This window comes from Taudactylus pleione, unplaced genomic scaffold (genome assembly GCF_031769625.1).
Source record: "Taudactylus pleione unplaced genomic scaffold, aTauple2 ptg000021l, whole genome shotgun sequence".
NCBI classification, from domain to species: domain Eukaryota; kingdom Metazoa; phylum Chordata; class Amphibia; order Anura; family Myobatrachidae; genus Taudactylus; species Taudactylus pleione.
Genome location: NW_028284423.1, coordinates 16,684,279 through 16,697,500, shown reverse-complemented (window position 1 = coordinate 16,697,500; position 13,222 = coordinate 16,684,279). Strand labels below are relative to the sequence as shown.

Here is a 13,222-nt window from a genome sequence, read left to right as displayed (position 1 = left end):
GGATAAAAAATTAATATGTATATTTATGGTGATGCTTTGGAGTTATTAATCTGGGCTTGATTGCAGAGTTCACATAGGTGTAAGCTGTGAGCATGCTCAAAAGGGAACTTTGATCATCTAAAGCTCCAATTTGGTCAGTTATAGTGACATCATGACATATTGTGACTATATTTTGGGAGACCAAACAGAACTAAGAAAATACAAATTCTTAGTAACAAACCTATATAAATTATTTCAAAAAGTAGCTGACAACAGTATATTATTGCTCATAAAATAGGACATTTTGATTTTTGGGCTTGTGGGCTCAGATGTTCAAAATTAATGTTTGATGCATAAATTCGAATGGCCTAGTTGAAAAATCAGTCTGAGATCAACCCCCAATTACAACAACAGTTCCAGAATACTGCAATGTAATTGCTTAATAATTCCTTATTTAATTATCAAAGAGGGTGAGTATTAAAGTACACATGTTTCATGTGCAGTTATATTATTCTATTCTAAATATATTACTATAGAAAGGACAGAAATTAAATTGAGGTTCTGGAACTGTTGGTGGGATTAGGGATTGAACTCAGACTGTTATTGTAATAAGGCTTCTCCTACTTCTTCAGTTTAACCATTTGGGAAAGAAAGTACTTTTTTAAGAGAAACTAGGTAGGTCCTTTATATTTGCCTTCTATAAATTATAGATTTCTGTAAAAATCTCTATCAAAAAAATGAAATCTGCCACTCTGACTGTGCTATCACAAAGTTTATAATGTTAAAGTATCACTATTTAAGTGATGTTTTTCCTTATTTAATTATCAATGAGGGTGAGTATTAAAGTACACATGTTTCATGTTCAGTTATATTATACTATTCTAAATATATTACTATAGAAAGGACAGAAATTAAATCAAGGTTCTGGAACTGTTGGTGGGATTAGGGATTGAACTCAGACTGATATTGCAATAAGGCTTCTCCTACTTCTTCATTTTTAACCATTTTTTGAAAGAAAGTACTTTTATAAGGGAGACTAGGTAGGTCCTTTATATTTGCCTTCTCTAAATTATAGATTTCTGTAAAAATTTCTATAAAAAAAATGAAATTTACCACTCTAACTGTGTTATCAGGAAGTATATAATGTTAAATTTTCACTTTTTTTGTTTTCTTGCTCTTACTTGTGTTAGCTTTTCCTGTACTTGAGTTTCAAACTAGCTATAAACTGCAAATTGAATCAGTACCTTTACACTTTAAAATTTTGGTAAAGGGGGCACCCAGATTTGAACCAGGGACCTCTCGATCTGCAGTCGAATGCTCTACCACTGAGCTATACCCCCAATTGCATACAAGATTAAGAAAACATTCACATTGCAGTCTGAAAGTATAGGTGTTTGTACTATATATGTTGTCTTGTAGGATAAAAAATTAATATGTATATTTATGGTGATGCTTTGGAGTTATTAATCTGGGCTTGATTGCAGAGTTCACATAGGTGTAAGCTGTGAGCATGCTCAAAAGGGAACTTTGATCATCTAAAGCTCCAATTTGGTCAGTTATAGTGACATCATGACATATTGTGACTATATTTTGGGAGACCAAACAGAACTAAGAAAATACAAATTCTTAGTAACAAACCTATATAAATTATTTCAAAAAGTAGCTGACAACAGTATATTATTGCTAATAAAATAGGACATTTTGATTTTTGGGCTTGTGGGCTCAGATGTTCAAAATTAATGTTTGATGCATAAATTCGAATGGCCTAGTTGCAAAATCAGTCTGAGATCAACCCCCAATTACAACAACAGTTCCAGAATACTGCAATGTAATTGCTTAATAATTCCTTATTTAATTATCAAAGAGGGTGAGTATTAAAGTACACATGTTTCATGTTCAGTTATATTATACTATTCTAAATATATTACTATAGAAAGGACAGAAATTAAATTGAGGTTCTGGAACTGTTGGTGGGATTAGGGATTGAACTCAGACTGTTATTGTAATAAGGCTTCTCCTACTTCTTCAGTTTAACCATTTGGGAAAGAAAGTACTTTTTTAAGAGAAACTAGGTAGGTCCTTTATATTTGCCTTCTATAAATTATAGATTTCTGTAAAAATCTCTATAAAAAAAATTAAATCTGCCACTCTAACTGTGCTATCAGGAAGTTTATAATGTTAAAGTATCACTATTAAAGTGATGTTTTTCCTTATTTAATTATCAATGAGGGTGAGTATTAAAGTACACATGTTTCATGTGCAGTTATATTATTCTATTCTAAATATATTACTATAGAAAGGACAGAAATTAAATTGAGGTTCTGGAACTGTTGGTGGGATTAGGGATTGAACTCAGACTGTTATTGTAATAAGGCTTCTCCTACTTCTTCAGTTTAACCATTTGGGAAAGAAAGTACTTTTTTAAGAGAAACTAGGTAGGTCCTTTATATTTGCCTTCTATAAATTATAGATTTCTGTAAAAATCTCTATCAAAAAAATGAAATCTGCCACTCTGACTGTGCTATCACAAAGTTTATAATGTTAAAGTATCACTATTTAAGTGATGTTTTTCCTTATTTAATTATCAATGAGGGTGAGTATTAAAGTACACATGTTTCATGTTCAGTTATATTATACTATTCTAAATATATTACTATAGAAAGGACAGAAATTAAATCAAGGTTCTGGAACTGTTGGTGGGATTAGGGATTGAACTCAGACTGATATTGCAATAAGGCTTCTCCTACTTCTTCATTTTTAACCATTTTTTGAAAGAAAGTACTTTTATAAGGGAAACTAGGTAGGTCCTTTATATTTGCCTTCTCTAAATTATAGATTTCTGTAAAAATTTATATAAAAAAAATGAAATTTACCACTCTAACTGTGTTATCAGGAAGTATATAATGTTAAATTTTCACTTTTTTTGTTTTCTTGCTCTTACTTGTGTTAGCTTTTCCTGTACTTGAGTTTCAAACTAGCTATAAACTGCAAATTGAATCAGTACCTTTACACTTTAAAATTTTGGTAAAGGGGGCACCCAGATTTGAAACAGGGACCTCTCGATCTGCAGTCGAATGTCGACCCTGCAGTCGAACCAGGGACCTCTCGATCTGCAGTCGAATGCTCTACCACTGAGCTATACCCCCAATTGCATACAAGATTAAAAAAACATTCACATTGCAGTCTGAAAGTATAGGTGTTTGTACTATATATGTTGTCTTGTAGGATAAAAAATTAATATGTATATTTATGGTGATGCTTTGGAGTTATTAATCTGGGCTTGATTGCAGAGTTCACATAGGTGTAAGCTGTGAGCATGCTCAAAAGGGAACTTTGATCATCTAAAGCTCCAATTTGGTCAGTTATAGTGACATCATGACATATTGTGACTATATTTTGGGAGACCAAACAGAACTAAGAAAATACAAATTCTTAGTAACAAACCTATATAAATTATTTCAAAAAGTAGCTGACAACAGTATATTATTGCTAATAAAATAGGACATTTTGATTTTTGGGCTTGTGGGCTCAGATGTTCAAAATTAATGTTTGATGCATAAATTCGAATGGCCTAGTTGCAAAATCAGTCTGAGATCAACCCCCAATTACAACAACAGTTCCAGAATACTGCAATGTAATTGCTTAATAATTCCTTATTTAATTATCAAAGAGGGTGAGTATTAAAGTACACATGTTTCATGTTCAGTTATATTATACTATTCTAAATATATTACTATAGAAAGGACAGAAATTAAATTGAGGTTCTGGAACTGTTGGTGGGATTAGGGATTGAACTCAGACTGTTATTGTAATAAGGCTTCTCCTACTTCTTCAGTTTAACCATTTGGGAAAGAAAGTACTTTTTTAAGAGAAACTAGGTAGGTCCTTTATATTTGCCTTCTATAAATTATAGATTTCTGTAAAAATCTCTATAAAAAAAATTAAATCTGCCACTCTAACTGTGCTATCAGGAAGTTTATAATGTTAAAGTATCACTATTAAAGTGATGTTTTTCCTTATTTAATTATCAATGAGGGTGAGTATTAAAGTACACATGTTTCATGTTCAGTTATATTATACTATTCTAAATATATTACTATAGAAAGGACAGAAATTAAATTGAGGTTCTGGAACTGTTGGTGGGATTAGGGATTGAACTCAGACTGTTATTGTAATAAGGCTTCTCCTACTTCTTCAGTTTAACCATTTGGGAAAGAAAGTACTTTTTTAAGAGAAACTAGGTAGGTCCTTTATATTTGCCTTCTATAAATTATAGATTTCTGTAAAAATCTCTATCAAAAAAATGAAATCTGCCACTCTAACTCTGCTATCAGGAAGTTTATAATGTTAAAGTATCACTATTTAAGTGATGTTTTTCCATATTTAATTATCAATGAGGGTGAGTATTAAAGTACACATGTTTCATGTTCAGTTATATTATACTATTCTAAATATATTACTATAGAAAGGACAGAAATTAAATCAAGGTTCTGGAACTGTTGGTGGGATTAGGGATTGAACTCAGACTGATATTGCAATAAGGCTTCTCCTACTTCTTCATTTTTAACCATTTTTTGAAAGAAAGTACTTTTATAAGAGAAACTAGGTAGGTCCTTTATATTTGCCTTCTCTAAATTATAGATTTCTGTAAAAATTTATATAAAAAAAATGAAATTTACCACTCCAACTGTGTTATCAGGAAGTATATAATGTTAAAGTTTCACTTTTTTTGTTTTCTTGCTCTTACTTGTGTTAGCTTTTCCTGTACTTAAGTTTCAAACTAGCTATAAACTGCAAATTGAATCAGTACCTTTACACTTTAAAATTTTGGTAAAGGGGGCACCTGGATTTGAACCAGGGACCTCTCGATCTGCAGTCGAATGCTCTACCACTGAGCTATACCGCCAATTGCGTACAAGATTTTAAAAACATTCACATTGCAGTCTGAAAGTATAGGTGTTTGTACTATATATGTTGTCATATAGGATAAAAAATTAATATGTATATTTATGGTGATGCTTTGGAGTTATTAATCTGGGCTTGATTGCAGAGTTAACATAGGTGTAAGCTGTGAGCATGCTCAAAAGGGAACTTTGATCATCTAAAGCTCCAATTTGGTCAGTTATAGTGACATCAGGACATATTGTGACTTTATATTTTGGGAGACCAAACAGAACTAAGAAAATACAAATTCTTAGTAACAAACCTATATAAATTACTTAAAAAAGTAGCTGACAACAGTATATTATTGCTAATAAAATAGGACATTTTGATTTTTGGGCTTGTGGGCTCAGATGTTCAAAATTAATGTTTGATGCATAAATTCGAATGGCCTAGTTGAAAAATCAGTCTGAGATCAACCCCCAATTACAACAACAGTTCCAGAATACTGCAATGTAATTGCTTAATAATTCCTTATTTAATTATCAAAGAGGGTGAGTATTAAAGTACACATGTTTCATGTTCAGTTATATTATTCTATTCTAAATATATTACTATAGAAAGGACAGAAATTAAATTGAGGTTCTGGAACTGTTGGTGGGATTAGGGATTGAACTCAGACTGTTATTGTAATAAGGCTTCTCCTACTTCTTCAGTTTAACCATTTGGGAAAGAAAGTACTTTTTTAAGAGAAACTAGGTAGGTCCTTTATATTTGCCTTCTATAAATTATAGATTTCTGTAAAAATCTCTATCAAAAAAATGAAATCTGCCACTCTGACTGTGCTATCACAAAGTTTATAATGTTAAAGTATCACTATTTAAGTGATGTTTTTCCTTATTTAATTATCAATGAGGGTGAGTATTAAAGTACACATGTTTCATGTTCAGTTATATTATACTATTCTAAATATATTACTATAGAAAGGACAGAAATTAAATCAAGGTTCTGGAACTGTTGGTGGGATTAGGGATTGAACTCAGACTGATATTGCAATAAGGCTTCTCCTACTTCTTCATTTTTAACCATTTTTTGAAAGAAAGTACTTTTATAAGGGAAACTAGGTAGGTCCTTTATATTTGCCTTCTCTAAATTATAGATTTCTGTAAAAATTTCTATAAAAAAAATGAAATTTACCACTCTAACTGTGTTATCAGGAAGTATATAATGTTAAATTTTCACTTTTTTTGTTTTCTTGCTCTTACTTGTGTTAGCTTTTCCTGTACTTGAGTTTCAAACTAGCTATAAACTGCAAATTGAATCAGTACCTTTACACTTTAAAATTTTGGTAAAGGGGGCACCCAGATTTGAAACAGGGACCTCTCGATCTGCAGTCGAATGTCGACCACTGAGCTATACCCCCAATTGCATACAAGATTAAGAAAACATTCACATTGCAGTCTGAAAGTATAGGTGTTTGTACTATATATGTTGTCTTGTAGGATAAAAAATTAATATGTATATTTATGGTGATGCTTTGGAGTTATTAATCTGGGCTTGATTGCAGAGTTCACATAGGTGTAAGCTGTGAGCATGCTCAAAAGGGAACTTTGATCATCTAAAGCTCCAATTTGGTCAGTTATAGTGACATCATGACATATTGTGACTATATTTTGGGAGACCAAACAGAACTAAGAAAATACAAATTCTTAGTAACAAACCTATATAAATTATTTCAAAAAGTAGCTGACAACAGTATATTATTGCTAATAAAATAGGACATTTTGATTTTTGGGCTTGTGGGCTCAGATGTTCAAAATTAATGTTTGATGCATAAATTCGAATGGCCTAGTTGCAAAATCAGTCTGAGATCAACCCCCAATTACAACAACAGTTCCAGAATACTGCAATGTAATTGCTTAATAATTCCTTATTTAATTATCAAAGAGGGTGAGTATTAAAGTACACATGTTTCATGTTCAGTTATATTATACTATTCTAAATATATTACTATAGAAAGGACAGAAATTAAATTGAGGTTCTGGAACTGTTGGTGGGATTAGGGATTGAACTCAGACTGTTATTGTAATAAGGCTTCTCCTACTTCTTCAGTTTAACCATTTGGGAAAGAAAGTACTTTTTTAAGAGAAACTAGGTAGGTCCTTTATATTTGCCTTCTATAAATTATAGATTTCTGTAAAAATCTCTATAAAAAAAATTAAATCTGCCACTCTAACTGTGCTATCAGGAAGTTTATAATGTTAAAGTATCACTATTAAAGTGATGTTTTTCCTTATTTAATTATCAATGAGGGTGAGTATTAAAGTACACATGTTTCATGTGCAGTTATATTATTCTATTCTAAATATATTACTATAGAAAGGACAGAAATTAAATTGAGGTTCTGGAACTGTTGGTGGGATTAGGGATTGAACTCAGACTGTTATTGTAATAAGGCTTCTCCTACTTCTTCAGTTTAACCATTTGGGAAAGAAAGTACTTTTTTAAGAGAAACTAGGTAGGTCCTTTATATTTGCCTTCTATAAATTATAGATTTCTGTAAAAATCTCTATCAAAAAAATGAAATCTGCCACTCTGACTGTGCTATCACAAAGTTTATAATGTTAAAGTATCACTATTTAAGTGATGTTTTTCCTTATTTAATTATCAATGAGGGTGAGTATTAAAGTACACATGTTTCATGTTCAGTTATATTATACTATTCTAAATATATTACTATAGAAAGGACAGAAATTAAATCAAGGTTCTGGAACTGTTGGTGGGATTAGGGATTGAACTCAGACTGATATTGCAATAAGGCTTCTCCTACTTCTTCATTTTTAACCATTTTTTGAAAGAAAGTACTTTTATAAGGGAAACTAGGTAGGTCCTTTATATTTGCCTTCTCTAAATTATAGATTTCTGTAAAAATTTATATAAAAAAAATGAAATTTACCACTCTAACTGTGTTATCAGGAAGTATATAATGTTAAATTTTCACTTTTTTTGTTTTCTTGCTCTTACTTGTGTTAGCTTTTCCTGTACTTGAGTTTCAAACTAGCTATAAACTGCAAATTGAATCAGTACCTTTACACTTTAAAATTTTGGTAAAGGGGGCACCCAGATTTGAAACAGGGACCTCTCGATCTGCAGTCGAATGTCGACCCTGCAGTCGAACCAGGGACCTCTCGATCTGCAGTCGAATGCTCTACCACTGAGCTATACCCCCAATTGCATACAAGATTAAAAAAACATTCACATTGCAGTCTGAAAGTATAGGTGTTTGTACTATATATGTTGTCTTGTAGGATAAAAAATTAATATGTATATTTATGGTGATGCTTTGGAGTTATTAATCTGGGCTTGATTGCAGAGTTCACATAGGTGTAAGCTGTGAGCATGCTCAAAAGGGAACTTTGATCATCTAAAGCTCCAATTTGGTCAGTTATAGTGACATCATGACATATTGTGACTATATTTTGGGAGACCAAACAGAACTAAGAAAATACAAATTCTTAGTAACAAACCTATATAAATTATTTCAAAAAGTAGCTGACAACAGTATATTATTGCTAATAAAATAGGACATTTTGATTTTTGGGCTTGTGGGCTCAGATGTTCAAAATTAATGTTTGATGCATAAATTCGAATGGCCTAGTTGCAAAATCAGTCTGAGATCAACCCCCAATTACAACAACAGTTCCAGAATACTGCAATGTAATTGCTTAATAATTCCTTATTTAATTATCAAAGAGGGTGAGTATTAAAGTACACATGTTTCATGTTCAGTTATATTATACTATTCTAAATATATTACTATAGAAAGGACAGAAATTAAATTGAGGTTCTGGAACTGTTGGTGGGATTAGGGATTGAACTCAGACTGTTATTGTAATAAGGCTTCTCCTACTTCTTCAGTTTAACCATTTGGGAAAGAAAGTACTTTTTTAAGAGAAACTAGGTAGGTCCTTTATATTTGCCTTCTATAAATTATAGATTTCTGTAAAAATCTCTATAAAAAAAATTAAATCTGCCACTCTAACTGTGCTATCAGGAAGTTTATAATGTTAAAGTATCACTATTAAAGTGATGTTTTTCCTTATTTAATTATCAATGAGGGTGAGTATTAAAGTACACATGTTTCATGTTCAGTTATATTATACTATTCTAAATATATTACTATAGAAAGGACAGAAATTAAATTGAGGTTCTGGAACTGTTGGTGGGATTAGGGATTGAACTCAGACTGTTATTGTAATAAGGCTTCTCCTACTTCTTCAGTTTAACCATTTGGGAAAGAAAGTACTTTTTTAAGAGAAACTAGGTAGGTCCTTTATATTTGCCTTCTATAAATTATAGATTTCTGTAAAAATCTCTATCAAAAAAATGAAATCTGCCACTCTAACTCTGCTATCAGGAAGTTTATAATGTTAAAGTATCACTATTTAAGTGATGTTTTTCCATATTTAATTATCAATGAGGGTGAGTATTAAAGTACACATGTTTCATGTTCAGTTATATTATACTATTCTAAATATATTACTATAGAAAGGACAGAAATTAAATCAAGGTTCTGGAACTGTTGGTGGGATTAGGGATTGAACTCAGACTGATATTGCAATAAGGCTTCTCCTACTTCTTCATTTTTAACCATTTTTTGAAAGAAAGTACTTTTATAAGAGAAACTAGGTAGGTCCTTTATATTTGCCTTCTCTAAATTATAGATTTCTGTAAAAATTTATATAAAAAAAATGAAATTTACCACTCCAACTGTGTTATCAGGAAGTATATAATGTTAAAGTTTCACTTTTTTTGTTTTCTTGCTCTTACTTGTGTTAGCTTTTCCTGTACTTAAGTTTCAAACTAGCTATAAACTGCAAATTGAATCAGTACCTTTACACTTTAAAATTTTGGTAAAGGGGGCACCTGGATTTGAACCAGGGACCTCTCGATCTGCAGTCGAATGCTCTACCACTGAGCTATACCGCCAATTGCGTACAAGATTTTAAAAACATTCACATTGCAGTCTGAAAGTATAGGTGTTTGTACTATATATGTTGTCATATAGGATAAAAAATTAATATGTATATTTATGGTGATGCTTTGGAGTTATTAATCTGGGCTTGATTGCAGAGTTAACATAGGTGTAAGCTGTGAGCATGCTCAAAAGGGAACTTTGATCATCTAAAGCTCCAATTTGGTCAGTTATAGTGACATCAGGACATATTGTGACTTTATATTTTGGGAGACCAAACAGAACTAAGAAAATACAAATTCTTAGTAACAAACCTATATAAATTACTTAAAAAAGTAGCTGACAACAGTATATTATTGCTAATAAAATAGGACATTTTGATTTTTGGGCTTGTGGGCTCAGATGTTCAAAATTAATGTTTGATGCATAAATTCGAATGGCCTAGTTGAAAAATCAGTCTGAGATCAACCCCCAATTACAACAACAGTTCCAGAATACTGCAATGTAATTGCTTAATAATTCCTTATTTAATTATCAAAGAGGGTGAGTATTAAAGTACACATGTTTCATGTTCAGTTATATTATTCTATTCTAAATATATTACTATAGAAAGGACAGAAATTAAATTGAGGTTCTGGAACTGTTGGTGGGATTAGGGATTGAACTCAGACTGTTATTGTAATAAGGCTTCTCCTACTTCTTCAGTTTAACCATTTGGGAAAGAAAGTACTTTTTTAAGAGAAACTAGGTAGGTCCTTTATATTTGCCTTCTATAAATTATAGATTTCTGTAAAAATCTCTATCAAAAAAATGAAATCTGCCACTCTGACTGTGCTATCACAAAGTTTATAATGTTAAAGTATCACTATTTAAGTGATGTTTTTCCTTATTTAATTATCAATGAGGGTGAGTATTAAAGTACACATGTTTCATGTTCAGTTATATTATACTATTCTAAATATATTACTATAGAAAGGACAGAAATTAAATCAAGGTTCTGGAACTGTTGGTGGGATTAGGGATTGAACTCAGACTGATATTGCAATAAGGCTTCTCCTACTTCTTCATTTTTAACCATTTTTTGAAAGAAAGTACTTTTATAAGGGAAACTAGGTAGGTCCTTTATATTTGCCTTCTCTAAATTATAGATTTCTGTAAAAATTTCTATAAAAAAAATGAAATTTACCACTCTAACTGTGTTATCAGGAAGTATATAATGTTAAATTTTCACTTTTTTTGTTTTCTTGCTCTTACTTGTGTTAGCTTTTCCTGTACTTGAGTTTCAAACTAGCTATAAACTGCAAATTGAATCAGTACCTTTACACTTTAAAATTTTGGTAAAGGGGGCACCCAGATTTGAAACAGGGACCTCTCGATCTGCAGTCGAATGTCGACCCTGCAGTCGAACCAGGGACCTCTCGATCTGCAGTCGAATGCTCTACCACTGAGCTATACCCCCAATTGCATACAAGATTAAAAAAACATTCACATTGCAGTCTGAAAGTATAGGTGTTTGTACTATATATGTTGTCTTGTAGGATAAAAAATTAATATGTATATTTATGGTGATGCTTTGGAGTTATTAATCTGGGCTTGATTGCAGAGTTCACATAGGTGTAAGCTGTGAGCATGCTCAAAAGGGAACTTTGATCATCTAAAGCTCCAATTTGGTCAGTTATAGTGACATCATGACATATTGTGACTATATTTTGGGAGACCAAACAGAACTAAGAAAATACAAATTCTTAGTAACAAACCTATATAAATTATTTCAAAAAGTAGCTGACAACAGTATATTATTGCTAATAAAATAGGACATTTTGATTTTTGGGCTTGTGGGCTCAGATGTTCAAAATTAATGTTTGATGCATAAATTCGAATGGCCTAGTTGCAAAATCAGTCTGAGATCAACCCCCAATTACAACAACAGTTCCAGAATACTGCAATGTAATTGCTTAATAATTCCTTATTTAATTATCAAAGAGGGTGAGTATTAAAGTACACATGTTTCATGTTCAGTTATATTATACTATTCTAAATATATTACTATAGAAAGGACAGAAATTAAATTGAGGTTCTGGAACTGTTGGTGGGATTAGGGATTGAACTCAGACTGTTATTGTAATAAGGCTTCTCCTACTTCTTCAGTTTAACCATTTGGGAAAGAAAGTACTTTTTTAAGAGAAACTAGGTAGGGCCTTTATATTTGCCTTCTATAAATTATAGATTTCTGTAAAAATCTCTATAAAAAAAATGAAATCTGCCACTCTAACTGTGCTATCAGGAAGTTTATAATGTTAAAGTATCACTATTTAAGTGATGTTTTTCCTTATTTAATTATCAATGAGGGTGAGTATTAAAGTACACATGTTTCATGTTCAGTTATATTATACTATTCTAAATATATTACTATAGAAAGGACAGAAATTAAATTGAGGTTCTGGAACTGTTGGTGGGATTAGGGATTGAACTCAGACTGTTATTGTAATAAGGCTTCTCCTACTTCTTCAGTTTAACCATTTGGGAAAGAAAGTTCTTTTTTAAGAGAAACTAGGTAGGTCCTTTATATTTGCCTTCTATAAATTATAGATTTCTGTAAAAATCTCTATCAAAAAAATGAAATCTGCCACTCTAACTCTGCTATCAGGAAGTTTATAATGTTAAAGTAGCACTATTTAAGTGATGTTTTTCCTTATTTAATTATCAATGAGGGTGAGTATTAAAGTACACATGTTTCATGTTCAGTTATATTATACTATTCTAAATATATTACTATAGAAAGGACAGAAATTAAATCAAGGTTCTGGAACTGTTGGTGGGATTAGGGATTGAACTCAGACTGATATTGCAATAAGGCTTCTCCTACTTCTTCATTTTTAACCCTTTTTTGAAAGAAAGTACTTTTATAAGAGAAACTAGGTAGGTCCTTTATATTTGCCTTCTCTAAATTATAGATTTCTGTAAAAATTTCTATAAAAAAAATGAAATTTACCACTCCAACTGTGTTATCAGGAAGTATATAATGTTAAAGTTTCACTTTTTTTGTTTTCTTGCTCTTACTTGTGTTAGCTTTTCCTGTACTTAAGTTTCAAACTAGCTATAAACTGCAAATTGAATCAGTACCTTTACACTTTAAAATTTTGGTAAAGGGGGCACCCAGATTTGAACCAGGGACCTCTCGATCTGCAGTCGAATGCTCTACCACTGAGCTATACCCCCAATTGCATACAAGATTTAAAAAACATTCACATTGCAGTCTGAAAGTATAGGTGTTTGTACTATATATGTTGTCTTATAGGATAAAAAATTAATATGTATATTTATGGTAATGCTTTAGAGTTATTAATCTGGGCTTGATTGCAGAGTTCACATAGGTGTAAGCTGTGA

At 31.3% G+C, this 13,222-nt stretch overlaps 4 non-coding genes across 4 annotated transcripts; all 4 read right to left on the bottom strand.

Annotated features, from left to right (window-relative positions):
- Positions 1 to 1,247: 1,247 nt before the first annotated feature.
- Positions 1,248 to 1,319, bottom strand: TRNAC-GCA (transfer RNA cysteine (anticodon GCA)). Its single transcript has one exon. It is a non-coding gene; the product is annotated as a tRNA-Cys (tRNA).
- A 3,494-nt stretch (positions 1,320 to 4,813) lies between these two features.
- Positions 4,814 to 4,885, bottom strand: TRNAC-GCA (transfer RNA cysteine (anticodon GCA)). The gene has a single exon. It is a non-coding gene; the product is annotated as a tRNA-Cys (tRNA).
- Positions 4,886 to 9,777: 4,892 nt separating this feature from the next.
- TRNAC-GCA (transfer RNA cysteine (anticodon GCA)) lies at positions 9,778 to 9,849 on the bottom strand. Its single transcript has one exon. It is a non-coding gene; the product is annotated as a tRNA-Cys (tRNA).
- Positions 9,850 to 12,982: 3,133 nt separating this feature from the next.
- Positions 12,983 to 13,054, bottom strand: TRNAC-GCA (transfer RNA cysteine (anticodon GCA)). Its single transcript has one exon. It is a non-coding gene; the product is annotated as a tRNA-Cys (tRNA).
- Positions 13,055 to 13,222: the final 168 nt, after the last annotated feature.